Below are 14,123 nucleotides of genomic sequence, written 5' to 3'. Positions count from 1 at the left end.
TCCAATAAAAAGGCAAGTTGAGAAAGACAAACGAGACTATTCTTTGCTCAGGGAACAAAGTGCGCAAACAGAAATGAATAACGTTGCGCCTTGTACAGGGGTTATGTCAGAACTGCCAACACGCATATATTGCCGACTTTTCTTTCCAGATATCACGTTAGAAGAAACAGTTCCAGTGAAAAACACGGCATGTCAGAAGTGGGATTCGAACCCACGCCTCCAGGGGAGACTGCGACCTGAACGCAGCGCCTTAGACCGCTCGGCCATCCTGACCTTAAAAGGCTTTTGTCTTTCAGGGGAAATTCCAAAGTGTACGGGCAGACGGTACATTACATCTGCCATCATGTGACACATTATAGCGACTGTGCTGTCACATATCAATGCTCAACTTTTACGGTATCGCAGGGTCATCCAGTAAGGCGCTGCGTTGACAATACATGCAGGCACACATTCCTGGTTGGTTCATTCGTAGTCTATTCAACTTCTTTGTACATGTCTGCGACGGTTTTCAGACATCCAGCTCCTGGTGTATCTAAGTTTTCAACCAAGGCAACCAGGGCCTCCCCACCAGGCCGTAAAAACTGAAAAGTCCTTTCAGATGAGACGTGAAACGTCTTCAACACCCTCGTTAACCCGACCGTTGGCGCATCTCCCACTTGAAGATCAGCTTTTCAGCCAACGTTAGCCAAGTGAACCGCCCCAACGGCATTTCAGGCAATAGAAAGTCACAGAAACGCTCGGACACAGCCCATCATCCGACGTTGCAAAGCTGGCCGGACGGTGTTTCATGGCTGTTCAACCGCCCCACCGCTCGCAGTATGCTGGCCTTTCAACGATGAGCACAGACACCCAGACGCAGCAAGTTCGGTGAAGCCTCACTTTTGTGGTGAGAATGAGACAGAATCCAAAGTGTGCACAAATAATGTAACTGGAATCCATTTCACTCCTTCCTCTTCTATCACATTTGGAATCCCAAGTCTCTAGGGTTGATTGGACGACAGTGAACACCTGCTCGTATCGGGACTTAGGGGTACCTGGAACAACTGTGTTGCCACCTTATGGTTTACAGTGGGAACGCCCACGAGGCCCTGTAACATTTAAAACCAGGTCCCACCGAGATTTGAACTCGGATCGCTGGATTCAGAGTCCAGAGTGCTAACCATTACACCATGGAACCTCAGAAGAGCTCCCCCTGATCGCTGTAGAACGCTTTTGGAACGTGTTATTGCGTCTTTCTCATGTACTACAAAGAAGGCATGCATCAATACCAGTGACACAGAAGATAACACGTTAAAAATGCTAACTTTACGCGCCAACTTACTTGAATTAGTTAGCTGACTGGTCACAGTCGACAGCAGCTGTGGGAAATGCCAACTTTAGACATTGTTCTCAAGGAAATCCCACAAACAATTAATCCAGCACCAAATAGGGCTACTGGAGACAACAACAAACTGGCAAGTTTACACCTCACAGCTTGAGATTGTTGACCCACTGGCCTTTCGCATACAAACTCAAAAGTCGGGACCGTGATTGACTGCTATTAATTGCGGCGGGACCAAAGCTCCAATAAAAAGGCAAGTTGAGAAAGACAAACGAGACTATTCTTTGCTCAGGGAACAAAGTGCGCAAACAGAAATGAATAACGTTGCGCCTTGTACAGGGGTTATGTCAGAACTGCCAACACGCATATATTGCCGACTTTTCTTTCCAGATATCACGTTAGAAGAAACAGTTCCAGTGAAAGACACGGCATGTCAGAAGTGGGATTCGAACCCACGCCTCCAGGGGAGACTGCGACCTGAACGCAGCGCCTTAGACCGCTCGGCCATCCTGACCTTAAAAGGCTTTTGTCTTTCAGGGGAAATTCCAAAGTGTACGGGCAGACGGTACATTACATCTGCCATCATGTGACACATTATAGCGACTGTGCTGTCACATATCAATGCTCAACTTTTACGGTATCGCAGGGTCATCCAGTAAGGCGCTGCGTTGACAATACATGCAGGCACACATTCCTGGTTGGTTCATTCGTAGTCTATTCAACTTCTTTGTACATGTCTGCGACGGTTTTCAGACATCCAGCTCCTGGTGTATCTAAGTTTTCAACCAAGGCAACCAGGGCCTCCCCACCAGGCCGTAAAAACTGAAAAGTCCTTTCAGATGAGACGTGAAACGTCTTCAACACCCTCGTTAACCCGACCGTTGGCGCATCTCCCACTTGAAGATCAGCTTTTCAGCCAACGTTAGCCAAGTGAACCGTCCCAACGGCATTTCAGGCAATAGAAAGTCACAGAAACGCTCGGACACAGCAAAGCTGGCCGGACGGTGTTTCATGGCTGTTCAACCGCCCCACCGCTCGCAGTATGCTGGCCTTTCAACGATGAGCACAGACACCCAGACGCAGCAAGTTCGGTGAAGCCTCACTTTTGCGGTGAGAATGAGACAGAATCCAAAGTGTGCACAAATAATGTAACTGGAATCCATTTCACTCCTTCCTCTTCTATCACATTTGGAATCCCAAGTCTCTAGGGTTGATTGGACGACAGTGAACACCTGCTCGTATCGGGACTTAGGGGTACCTGGAACAACTGTGTTGCCACCTTATGGTTTACAGTGGGAACGCCCACGAGGCCCTGTAACATTTAAAACCAGGTCCCACCGAGATTTGAACTCGGATCGCTGGATTCAGAGTCCAGAGTGCTAACCATTACACCATGGAACCTCAGAAGAGCTCCCCCTGATCGCTGTAGAACGCTTTTGGAACGTGTTATTGCGTCTTTCTCATGTACTACAAAGAAGGCATGCATCAATACCAGTGACACAGAAGATAACACGTTAAAAATGCTAACTTTACGCGCCAACTTACTTGAATTAGTTAGCTGACTGGTCACAGTCGACAGCAGCTGTGGGAAATGCCAACTTTAGACATTGTTCTCAAGGAAATCCCACAAACAATTAATCCAGCACCAAATAGGGCTACTGGAGACAACAACAAACTGGCAAGTTTACACCTCACAGCTCGAGATTGTTGACCCACTGGCCTTTCGCATACAAACTCAAAAGTCGGGACCGTGATTGACTGCTATTAATTGCGGCGGGACCAAAGCTCCAATAAAAAGGCAAGTTGAGAAAGACAAACGAGACTATTCTTTGCTCAGGGAACAAAGTGCGCAAACAGAAATGAATAACGTTGCGCCTTGTACAGGGGTTATGTCAGAACTGCCAACACGCATATATTGCCGACTTTTCTTTCCAGATATCACGTTAGAAGAAACAGTTCCAGTGAAAAACACGGCATGTCAGAAGTGGGATTCGAACCCACGCCTCCAGGGGAGACTGCGACCTGAACGCAGCGCCTTAGACCGCTCGGCCATCCTGACCTTAAAAGGCTTTTGTCTTTCAGGGGAAATTCCAAAGTGTACGGGCAGACGGTACATTACATCTGCCATCATGTGACACATTATAGCGACTGTGCTGTCACATATCAATGCTCAACTTTTACGGTATCGCAGGGTCATCCAGTAAGGCGCTGCGTTGACAATACATGCAGGCACACATTCCTGGTTGGTTCATTCGTAGTCTATTCAACTTCTTTGTACATGTCTGCGACGGTTTTCAGACATCCAGCTCCTGGTGTATCTAAGTTTTCAACCAAGGCAACCAGGGCCTCCCCACCAGGCCGTAAAAACTGAAAAGTCCTTTCAGATGAGACGTGAAACGTCTTCAACACCCTCGTTAACCCGACCGTTGGCGCATCTCCCACTTGAAGATCAGCTTTTCAGCCAACGTTAGCCAAGTGAACCGCCCCAACGGCATTTCAGGCAATAGAAAGTCACAGAAACGCTCGGACACAGCCCATCATCCGACGTTGCAAAGCTGGCCGGACGGTGTTTCATGGCTGTTCAACCGCCCCACCGCTCGCAGTATGCTGGCCTTTCAACGATGAGCACAGACACCCAGACGCAGCAAGTTCGGTGAAGCCTCACTTTTGTGGTGAGAATGAGACAGAATCCAAAGTGTGCACAAATAATGTAACTGGAATCCATTTCACTCCTTCCTCTTCTATCACATTTGGAATCCCAAGTCTCTAGGGTTGATTGGACGACAGTGAACACCTGCTCGTATCGGGACTTAGGGGTACCTGGAACAACTGTGTTGCCACCTTATGGTTTACAGTGGGAACGCCCACGAGGCCCTGTAACATTTAAAACCAGGTCCCACCGAGATTTGAACTCGGATCGCTGGATTCAGAGTCCAGAGTGCTAACCATTACACCATGGAACCTCAGAAGAGCTCCCCCTGATCGCTGTAGAACGCTTTTGGAACGTGTTATTGCGTCTTTCTCATGTACTACAAAGAAGGCATGCATCAATACCAGTGACACAGAAGATAACACGTTAAAAATGCTAACTTTACGCGCCAACTTACTTGAATTAGTTAGCTGACTGGTCACAGTCGACAGCAGCTGTGGGAAATGCCAACTTTAGACATTGTTCTCAAGGAAATCCCACAAACAATTAATCCAGCACCAAATAGGGCTACTGGAGACAACAACAAACTGGCAAGTTTACACCTCACAGCTTGAGATTGTTGACCTACTGGCCTTTCGCATACAAACTCAAAAGTCGGGACCGTGATTGACTGCTATTAATTGCGGCGGGACCAAAGCTCCAATAAAAAGGCAAGTTGAGAAAGACAAACGAGACTATTCTTTGCTCAGGGAACAAAGTGCGCAAACAGAAATGAATAACGTTGCGCCTTGTACAGGGGTTATGTCAGAACTGCCAACACGCATATATTGCCGACTTTTCTTTCCAGATATCACGTTAGAAGAAACAGTTCCAGTGAAAAACACGGCATGTCAGAAGTGGGATTCGAACCCACGCCTCCAGGGGAGACTGCGACCTGAACGCAGCGCCTTAGACCGCTCGGCCATCCTGACCTTAAAAGGCTTTTGTCTTTCAGGGGAAATTCCAAAGTGTACGGGCAGACGGTACATTACATCTGCCATCATGTGACACATTATAGCGACTGTGCTGTCACATATCAATGCTCAACTTTTACGGTATCGCAGGGTCATCCAGTAAGGCGCTGCGTTGACAATACATGCAGGCACACATTCCTGGTTGGTTCATTCGTAGTCTATTCAACTTCTTTGTACATGTCTGCGACGGTTTTCAGACATCCAGCTCCTGGTGTATCTAAGTTTTCAACCAAGGCAACCAGGGCCTCCCCACCAGGCCGTAAAAACTGAAAAGTCCTTTCAGATGAGACGTGAAACGTCTTCAACACCCTCGTTAACCCGACCGTTGGCGCATCTCCCACTTGAAGATCAGCTTTTCAGCCAACGTTAGCCAAGTGAACCGCCCCAACGGCATTTCAGGCAATAGAAAGTCACAGAAACGCTCGGACACAGCCCATCATCCGACGTTGCAAAGCTGGCCGGACGGTGTTTCATGGCTGTTCAACCGCCCCACCGCTCGCAGTATGCTGGCCTTTCAACGATGAGCACAGACACCCAGACGCAGCAAGTTCGGTGAAGCCTCACTTTTGTGGTGAGAATGAGACAGAATCCAAAGTGTGCACAAATAATGTAACTGGAATCCATTTCACTCCTTCCTCTTCTATCACATTTGGAATCCCAAGTCTCTAGGGTTGATTGGACGACAGTGAACACCTGCTCGTATCGGGACTTAGGGGTACCTGGAACAACTGTGTTGCCACCTTATGGTTTACAGTGGGAACGCCCACGAGGCCCTGTAACATTTAAAACCAGGTCCCACCGAGATTTGAACTCGGATCGCTGGATTCAGAGTCCAGAGTGCTAACCATTACACCATGGAACCTCAGAAGAGCTCCCCCTGATCGCTGTAGAACGCTTTTGGAACGTGTTATTGCGTCTTTCTCATGTACTACAAAGAAGGCATGCATCAATACCAGTGACACAGAAGATAACACGTTAAAAATGCTAACTTTACGCGCCAACTTACTTGAATTAGTTAGCTGACTGGTCACAGTCGACAGCAGCTGTGGGAAATGCCAACTTTAGACATTGTTCTCAAGGAAATCCCACAAACAATTAATCCAGCACCAAATAGGGCTACTGGAGACAACAACAAACTGGCAAGTTTACACCTCACAGCTTGAGATTGTTGACCCACTGGCCTTTCGCATACAAACTCAAAAGTCGGGACCGTGATTGACTGCTATTAATTGCGGCGGGACCAAAGCTCCAATAAAAAGGCAAGTTGAGAAAGACAAACGAGACTATTCTTTGCTCAGGGAACAAAGTGCGCAAACAGAAATGAATAACGTTGCGCCTTGTACAGGGGTTATGTCAGAACTGCCAACACGCATATATTGCCGACTTTTCTTTCCAGATATCACGTTAGAAGAAACAGTTCCAGTGAAAAACACGGCATGTCAGAAGTGGGATTCGAACCCACGCCTCCAGGGGAGACTGCGACCTGAACGCAGCGCCTTAGACCGCTCGGCCATCCTGACCTTAAAAGGCTTTTGTCTTTCAGGGGAAATTCCAAAGTGTACGGGCAGACGGTACATTACATCTGCCATCATGTGACACATTATAGCGACTGTGCTGTCACATATCAATGCTCAACTTTTACGGTATCGCAGGGTCATCCAGTAAGGCGCTGCGTTGACAATACATGCAGGCACACATTCCTGGTTGGTTCATTCGTAGTCTATTCAACTTCTTTGTACATGTCTGCGACGGTTTTCAGACATCCAGCTCCTGGTGTATCTAAGTTTTCAACCAAGGCAACCAGGGCCTCCCCACCAGGCCGTAAAAACTGAAAAGTCCTTTCAGATGAGACGTGAAACGTCTTCAACACCCTCGTTAACCCGACCGTTGGCGCATCTCCCACTTGAAGATCAGCTTTTCAGCCAACGTTAGCCAAGTGAACCGCCCCAACGGCATTTCAGGCAATAGAAAGTCACAGAAACGCTCGGACACAGCCCATCATCCGACGTTGCAAAGCTGGCCGGACGGTGTTTCATGGCTGTTCAACCGCCCCACCGCTCGCAGTATGCTGGCCTTTCAACGATGAGCACAGACACCCAGACGCAGCAAGTTCGGTGAAGCCTCACTTTTGTGGTGAGAATGAGACAGAATCCAAAGTGTGCACAAATAATGTAACTGGAATCCATTTCACTCCTTCCTCTTCTATCACATTTGGAATCCCAAGTCTCTAGGGTTGATTGGACGACAGTGAACACCTGCTCGTATCGGGACTTAGGGGTACCTGGAACAACTGTGTTGCCACCTTATGGTTTACAGTGGGAACGCCCATGAGGCCCTGTAACATTTAAAACCAGGTCCCACCGAGATTTGAACTCGGATCGCTGGATTCAGAGTCCAGAGTGCTAACCATTACACCATGGAACCTCAGAAGAGCTCCCCCTGATCGCTGTAGAACGCTTTTGGAACGTGTTATTGCGTCTTTCTCATGTACTACAAAGAAGGCATGCATCAATACCAGTGACACAGAAGATAACACGTTAAAAATGCTAACTTTACGCGCCAACTTACTTGAATTAGTTAGCTGACTGGTCACAGTCGACAGCAGCTGTGGGAAATGCCAACTTTAGACATTGTTCTCAAGGAAATCCCACAAACAATTAATCCAGCACCAAATAGGGCTACTGGAGACAACAACAAACTGGCAAGTTTACACCTCACAGCTTGAGATTGTTGACCCACTGGCCTTTCGCATACAAACTCAAAAGTCGGGACCGTGATTGACTGCTATTAATTGCGGCGGGACCAAAGCTCCAATAAAAAGGCAAGTTGAGAAAGACAAACGAGACTATTCTTTGCTCAGGGAACAAAGTGCGCAAACAGAAATGAATAACGTTGCGCCTTGTACAGGGGTTATGTCAGAACTGCCAACACGCATATATTGCCGACTTTTCTTTCCAGATATCACGTTAGAAGAAACAGTTCCAGTGAAAAACACGGCATGTCAGAAGTGGGATTCGAACCCACGCCTCCAGGGGAGACTGCGACCTGAACGCAGCGCCTTAGACCGCTCGGCCATCCTGACCTTAAAAGGCTTTTGTCTTTCAGGGGAAATTCCAAAGTGTACGGGCAGACGGTACATTACATCTGCCATCATGTGACACATTATAGCGACTGTGCTGTCACATATCAATGCTCAACTTTTACGGTATCGCAGGGTCATCCAGTAAGGCGCTGCGTTGACAATACATGCAGGCACACATTCCTGGTTGGTTCATTCGTAGTCTATTCAACTTCTTTGTACATGTCTGCGACGGTTTTCAGACATCCAGCTCCTGGTGTATCTAAGTTTTCAACCAAGGCAACCAGGGCCTCCCCACCAGGCCGTAAAAACTGAAAAGTCCTTTCAGATGAGACGTGAAACGTCTTCAACACCCTCGTTAACCCGACCGTTGGCGCATCTCCCACTTGAAGATCAGCTTTTCAGCCAACGTTAGCCAAGTGAACCGCCCCAACGGCATTTCAGGCAATAGAAAGTCACAGAAACGCTCGGACACAGCCCATCATCCGACGTTGCAAAGCTGGCCGGACGGTGTTTCATGGCTGTTCAACCGCCCCACCGCTCGCAGTATGCTGGCCTTTCAACGATGAGCACAGACACCCAGACGCAGCAAGTTCGGTGAAGCCTCACTTTTGTGGTGAGAATGAGACAGAATCCAAAGTGTGCACAAATAATGTAACTGGAATCCATTTCACTCCTTCCTCTTCTATCACATTTGGAATCCCAAGTCTCTAGGGTTGATTGGACGACAGTGAACACCTGCTCGTATCGGGACTTAGGGGTACCTGGAACAACTGTGTTGCCACCTTATGGTTTACAGTGGGAACGCCCACGAGGCCCTGTAACATTTAAAACCAGGTCCCACCGAGATTTGAACTCGGATCGCTGGATTCAGAGTCCAGAGTGCTAACCATTACACCATGGAACCTCAGAAGAGCTCCCCCTGATCGCTGTAGAACGCTTTTGGAACGTGTTATTGCGTCTTTCTCATGTACTACAAAGAAGGCATGCATCAATACCAGTGACACAGAAGATAACACGTTAAAAATGCTAACTTTACGCGCCAACTTACTTGAATTAGTTAGCTGACTGGTCACAGTCGACAGCAGCTGTGGGAAATGCCAACTTTAGACATTGTTCTCAAGGAAATCCCACAAACAATTAATCCAGCACCAAATAGGGCTACTGGAGACAACAACAAACTGGCAAGTTTACACCTCACAGCTTGAGATTGTTGACCCACTGGCCTTTCGCATACAAACTCAAAAGTCGGGACCGTGATTGACTGCTATTAATTGCGGCGGGACCAAAGCTCCAATAAAAAGGCAAGTTGAGAAAGACAAACGAGACTATTCTTTGCTCAGGGAACAAAGTGCGCAAACAGAAATGAATAACGTTGCGCCTTGTACAGGGGTTATGTCAGAACTGCCAACACGCATATATTGCCGACTTTTCTTTCCAGATATCACGTTAGAAGAAACAGTTCCCGTGAAAAACACGGCATGTCAGAAGTGGGATTCGAACCCACGCCTCCAGGGGAGACTGCGACCTGAACGCAGCGCCTTAGACCGCTCGGCCATCCTGACCTTAAAAGGCTTTTGTCTTTCAGGGGAAATTCCAAAGTGTACGGGCAGACGGTACATTACATCTGCCATCATGTGACACATTATAGCGACTGTGCTGTCACATATCAATGCTCAACTTTTACGGTATCGCAGGGTCATCCAGTAAGGCGCTGCGTTGACAATACATGCAGGCACACATTCCTGGTTGGTTCATTCGTAGTCTATTCAACTTCTTTGTACATGTCTGCGACGGTTTTCAGACATCCAGCTCCTGGTGTATCTAAGTTTTCAACCAAGGCAACCAGGGCCTCCCCACCAGGCCGTAAAAACTGAAAAGTCCTTTCAGATGAGACGTGAAACGTCTTCAACACCCTCGTTAACCCGACCGTTGGCGCATCTCCCACTTGAAGATCAGCTTTTCAGCCAACGTTAGCCAAGTGAACCGCCCCAACGGCATTTCAGGCAATAGAAAGTCACAGAAACGCTCGGACACAGCCCATCATCCGACGTTGCAAAGCTGGCCGGACGGTGTTTCATGGCTGTTCAACCGCCCCACCGCTCGCAGTATGCTGGCCTTTCAACGATGAGCACAGACACCCAGACGCAGCAAGTTCGGTGAAGCCTCACTTTTGTGGTGAGAATGAGACAGAATCCAAAGTGTGCACAAATAATGTAACTGGAATCCATTTCACTCCTTCCTCTTCTATCACATTTGGAATCCCAAGTCTCTAGGGTTGATTGGACGACAGTGAACACCTGCTCGTATCGGGACTTAGGGGTACCTGGAACAACTGTGTTGCCACCTTATGGTTTACAGTGGGAACGCCCACGAGGCCCTGTAACATTTAAAACCAGGTCCCACCGAGATTTGAACTCGGATCGCTGGATTCAGAGTCCAGAGTGCTAACCATTACACCATGGAACCTCAGAAGAGCTCCCCCTGATCGCTGTAGAACGCTTTTGGAACGTGTTATTGCGTCTTTCTCATGTACTACAAAGAAGGCATGCATCAATACCAGTGACACAGAAGATAACACGTTAAAAATGCTAACTTTACGCGCCAACTTACTTGAATTAGTTAGCTGACTGGTCACAGTCGACAGCAGCTGTGGGAAATGCCAACTTTAGACATTGTTCTCAAGGAAATCCCACAAACAATTAATCCAGCACCAAATAGGGCTACTGGAGACAACAACAAACTGGCAAGTTTACACCTCACAGCTTGAGATTGTTGACCCACTGGCCTTTCGCATACAAACTCAAAAGTCGGGACCGTGATTGACTGCTATTAATTGCGGCGGGACCAAAGCTCCAATAAAAAGGCAAGTTGAGAAAGACAAACGAGACTATTCTTTGCTCAGGGAACAAAGTGCGCAAACAGAAATGAATAACGTTGCGCCTTGTACAGGGGTTATGTCAGAACTGCCAACACGCATATATTGCCGACTTTTCTTTCCAGATATCACGTTAGAAGAAACAGTTCCAGTGAAAAACACGGCATGTCAGAAGTGGGATTCGAACCCACGCCTCCAGGGGAGACTGCGACCTGAACGCAGCGCCTTAGACCGCTCGGCCATCCTGACCTTAAAAGGCTTTTGTCTTTCAGGGGAAATTCCAAAGTGTACGGGCAGACGGTACATTACATCTGCCATCATGTGACACATTATAGCGACTGTGCTGTCACATATCAATGCTCAACTTTTACGGTATCGCAGGGTCATCCAGTAAGGCGCTGCGTTGACAATACATGCAGGCACACATTCCTGGTTGGTTCATTCGTAGTCTATTCAACTTCTTTGTACATGTCTGCGACGGTTTTCAGACATCCAGCTCCTGGTGTATCTAAGTTTTCAACCAAGGCAACCAGGGCCTCCCCACCAGGCCGTAAAAACTGAAAAGTCCTTTCAGATGAGACGTGAAACGTCTTCAACACCCTCGTTAACCCGACCGTTGGCGCATCTCCCACTTGAAGATCAGCTTTTCAGCCAACGTTAGCCAAGTGAACCGCCCCAACGGCATTTCAGGCAATAGAAAGTCACAGAAACGCTCGGACACAGCCCATCATCCGACGTTGCAAAGCTGGCCGGACGGTGTTTCATGGCTGTTCAACCGCCCCACCGCTCGCAGTATGCTGGCCTTTCAACGATGAGCACAGACACCCAGACGCAGCAAGTTCGGTGAAGCCTCACTTTTGTGGTGAGAATGAGACAGAATCCAAAGTGTGCACAAATAATGTAACTGGAATCCATTTCACTCCTTCCTCTTCTATCACATTTGGAATCCCAAGTCTCTAGGGTTGATTGGACGACAGTGAACACCTGCTCGTATCGGGACTTAGGGGTACCTGGAACAACTGTGTTGCCACCTTATGGTTTACAGTGGGAACGCCCACGAGGCCCTGTAACATTTAAAACCAGGTCCCACCGAGATTTGAACTCGGATCGCTGGATTCAGAGTCCAGAGTGCTAACCATTACACCATGGAACCTCAGAAGAGCTGCCCCTGATCGCTGTAGAACGCTTTTGGAACGTGTTATTGCGTCTTTCTCATGTACTACAAAGAAGGCATGCATCAATACCAGTGACACAGAAGATAACACGTTAAAAATGCTAACTTTACGCGCCAACTTACTTGAATTAGTTAGCTGACTGGTCACAGTCGACAGCAGCTGTGGGAAATGCCAACTTTAGACATTGTTCTCAAGGAAATCCCACAAACAATTAATCCAGCACCAAATAGGGCTACTGGAGACAACAACAAACTGGCAAGTTTACACCTCACAGCTTGAGATTGTTGACCCACTGGCCTTTCGCATACAAACTCAAAAGTCGGGACCGTGATTGACTGCTATTAATTGCGGCGGGACCAAAGCTCCAATAAAAAGGCAAGTTGAGAAAGACAAACGAGACTATTCTTTGCTCAGGGAACAAAGTGCGCAAACAGAAATGAATAACGTTGCGCCTTGTACAGGGGTTATGTCAGAACTGCCAACACGCATATATTGCCGACTTTTCTTTCCAGATATCACGTTAGAAGAAACAGTTCCAGTGAAAAACACGGCATGTCAGAAGTGGGATTCGAACCCACGCCTCCAGGGGAGACTGCGACCTGAACGCAGCGCCTTAGACCGCTCGGCCATCCTGACCTTAAAAGGCTTTTGTCTTTCAGGGGAAATTCCAAAGTGTACGGGCAGACGGTACATTACATCTGCCATCATGTGACACATTATAGCGACTGTGCTGTCACATATCAATGCTCAACTTTTACGGTATCGCAGGGTCATCCAGTAAGGCGCTGCGTTGACAATACATGCAGGCACACATTCCTGGTTGGTTCATTCGTAGTCTATTCAACTTCTTTGTACATGTCTGCGACGGTTTTCAGACATCCAGCTCCTGGTGTATCTAAGTTTTCAACCAAGGCAACCAGGGCCTCCCCACCAGGCCGTAAAAACTGAAAAGTCCTTTCAGATGAGACGTGAAACGTCTTCAACACCCTCGTTAACCCGACCGTTGGCGCATCTCCCACTTGAAGATCAGCTTTTCAGCCAACGTTAGCCAAGTGAACCGCCCCAACGGCATTTCAGGCAATAGAAAGTCACAGAAACGCTCGGACACAGCCCATCATCCGACGTTGCAAAGCTGGCCGGACGGTGTTTCATGGCTGTTCAACCGCCCCACCGCTCGCAGTATGCTGGCCTTTCAACGATGAGCACAGACACCCAGACGCAGCAAGTTCGGTGAAGCCTCACTTTTGTGGTGAGAATGAGACAGAATCCAAAGTGTGCACAAATAATGTAACTGGAATCCATTTCACTCCTTCCTCTTCTATCACATTTGGAATCCCAAGTCTCTAGGGTTGATTGGACGACAGTGAACACCTGCTCGTATCGGGACTTAGGGGTACCTGGAACAACTGTGTTGCCACCTTATGGTTTACAGTGGGAACGCCCACGAGGCCCTGTAACATTTAAAACCAGGTCCCACCGAGATTTGAACTCGGATCGCTGGATTCAGAGTCCAGAGTGCTAACCATTACACCAAGGAACCTCAGAAGAGCCCCCGCTGATCGCTGTAGAACGCTTTTGGAACGTGTTATTGCGTCTTTCTCATGTACTACAAAGAAGGCATGCATCAATACCAGTGACACAGAAGATAACACGTTAAAAATGCTAACTTTACGCGCCAACTTACTTGAATTAGTTAGCTGACTGGTCACAGTCGACAGCAGCTGTGGGAAATGCCAACTTTAGACATTGTTCTCAAGGAAATCCCACAAACAATTAATCCAGCACCAAATAGGGCTACTGGAGACAACAACAAACTGGCAAGTTTACACCTCACAGCTTGAGATTGTTGACCCACTGGCCTTTCGCATACAAACTCAAAAGTCGGGACCGTGATTGACTGCTATTAATTGCGGCGGGACCAAAGCTCCAATAAAAAGGCAAGTTGAGAAAGACAAACAAGACTATTCTTTGCTCAGGGAACAAAGTGCGCAAACAGAAATGAATAAC

At 47.8% G+C, this 14,123-nt stretch overlaps 18 non-coding genes across 18 annotated transcripts; all 18 read right to left on the bottom strand.

Annotated features, from left to right (window-relative positions):
• Positions 1-190: 190 nt before the first annotated feature.
• On the bottom strand, positions 191-273 carry trnal-cag (transfer RNA leucine (anticodon CAG)). Its single transcript has one exon. It is a non-coding gene; the product is annotated as a tRNA-Leu (tRNA).
• An 832-nt stretch (positions 274-1,105) lies between these two features.
• On the bottom strand, positions 1,106-1,177 carry trnaq-cug (transfer RNA glutamine (anticodon CUG)). Its single transcript has one exon. It is a non-coding gene; the product is annotated as a tRNA-Gln (tRNA).
• Positions 1,178-1,752: 575 nt separating this feature from the next.
• On the bottom strand, positions 1,753-1,835 carry trnal-cag (transfer RNA leucine (anticodon CAG)). Its single transcript has one exon. It is a non-coding gene; the product is annotated as a tRNA-Leu (tRNA).
• Positions 1,836-2,650: 815 nt separating this feature from the next.
• trnaq-cug (transfer RNA glutamine (anticodon CUG)) lies at positions 2,651-2,722 on the bottom strand. The gene has a single exon. It is a non-coding gene; the product is annotated as a tRNA-Gln (tRNA).
• A 575-nt stretch (positions 2,723-3,297) lies between these two features.
• On the bottom strand, positions 3,298-3,380 carry trnal-cag (transfer RNA leucine (anticodon CAG)). Its single transcript has one exon. It is a non-coding gene; the product is annotated as a tRNA-Leu (tRNA).
• An 832-nt stretch (positions 3,381-4,212) lies between these two features.
• Positions 4,213-4,284, bottom strand: trnaq-cug (transfer RNA glutamine (anticodon CUG)). The gene has a single exon. It is a non-coding gene; the product is annotated as a tRNA-Gln (tRNA).
• Positions 4,285-4,859: 575 nt separating this feature from the next.
• Positions 4,860-4,942, bottom strand: trnal-cag (transfer RNA leucine (anticodon CAG)). Its single transcript has one exon. It is a non-coding gene; the product is annotated as a tRNA-Leu (tRNA).
• Positions 4,943-5,774: 832 nt separating this feature from the next.
• Positions 5,775-5,846, bottom strand: trnaq-cug (transfer RNA glutamine (anticodon CUG)). Its single transcript has one exon. It is a non-coding gene; the product is annotated as a tRNA-Gln (tRNA).
• Positions 5,847-6,421: 575 nt separating this feature from the next.
• trnal-cag (transfer RNA leucine (anticodon CAG)) lies at positions 6,422-6,504 on the bottom strand. Its single transcript has one exon. It is a non-coding gene; the product is annotated as a tRNA-Leu (tRNA).
• Positions 6,505-7,336: 832 nt separating this feature from the next.
• Positions 7,337-7,408, bottom strand: trnaq-cug (transfer RNA glutamine (anticodon CUG)). The gene has a single exon. It is a non-coding gene; the product is annotated as a tRNA-Gln (tRNA).
• A 575-nt stretch (positions 7,409-7,983) lies between these two features.
• Positions 7,984-8,066, bottom strand: trnal-cag (transfer RNA leucine (anticodon CAG)). Its single transcript has one exon. It is a non-coding gene; the product is annotated as a tRNA-Leu (tRNA).
• Positions 8,067-8,898: 832 nt separating this feature from the next.
• On the bottom strand, positions 8,899-8,970 carry trnaq-cug (transfer RNA glutamine (anticodon CUG)). The gene has a single exon. It is a non-coding gene; the product is annotated as a tRNA-Gln (tRNA).
• A 575-nt stretch (positions 8,971-9,545) lies between these two features.
• On the bottom strand, positions 9,546-9,628 carry trnal-cag (transfer RNA leucine (anticodon CAG)). Its single transcript has one exon. It is a non-coding gene; the product is annotated as a tRNA-Leu (tRNA).
• An 832-nt stretch (positions 9,629-10,460) lies between these two features.
• Positions 10,461-10,532, bottom strand: trnaq-cug (transfer RNA glutamine (anticodon CUG)). Its single transcript has one exon. It is a non-coding gene; the product is annotated as a tRNA-Gln (tRNA).
• Positions 10,533-11,107: 575 nt separating this feature from the next.
• On the bottom strand, positions 11,108-11,190 carry trnal-cag (transfer RNA leucine (anticodon CAG)). Its single transcript has one exon. It is a non-coding gene; the product is annotated as a tRNA-Leu (tRNA).
• Positions 11,191-12,022: 832 nt separating this feature from the next.
• trnaq-cug (transfer RNA glutamine (anticodon CUG)) lies at positions 12,023-12,094 on the bottom strand. The gene has a single exon. It is a non-coding gene; the product is annotated as a tRNA-Gln (tRNA).
• Positions 12,095-12,669: 575 nt separating this feature from the next.
• trnal-cag (transfer RNA leucine (anticodon CAG)) lies at positions 12,670-12,752 on the bottom strand. The gene has a single exon. It is a non-coding gene; the product is annotated as a tRNA-Leu (tRNA).
• Positions 12,753-13,584: 832 nt separating this feature from the next.
• Positions 13,585-13,656, bottom strand: trnaq-cug (transfer RNA glutamine (anticodon CUG)). The gene has a single exon. It is a non-coding gene; the product is annotated as a tRNA-Gln (tRNA).
• Positions 13,657-14,123: the final 467 nt, after the last annotated feature.

Source organism: Pagrus major, chromosome 24, assembly GCF_040436345.1.
Source record: "Pagrus major chromosome 24, Pma_NU_1.0".
Taxonomy (NCBI): domain Eukaryota; kingdom Metazoa; phylum Chordata; class Actinopteri; order Spariformes; family Sparidae; genus Pagrus; species Pagrus major.
Note: the sequence above shows the minus strand (reverse complement) of the source record. Positions and strands in the feature narration are given on the sequence as shown.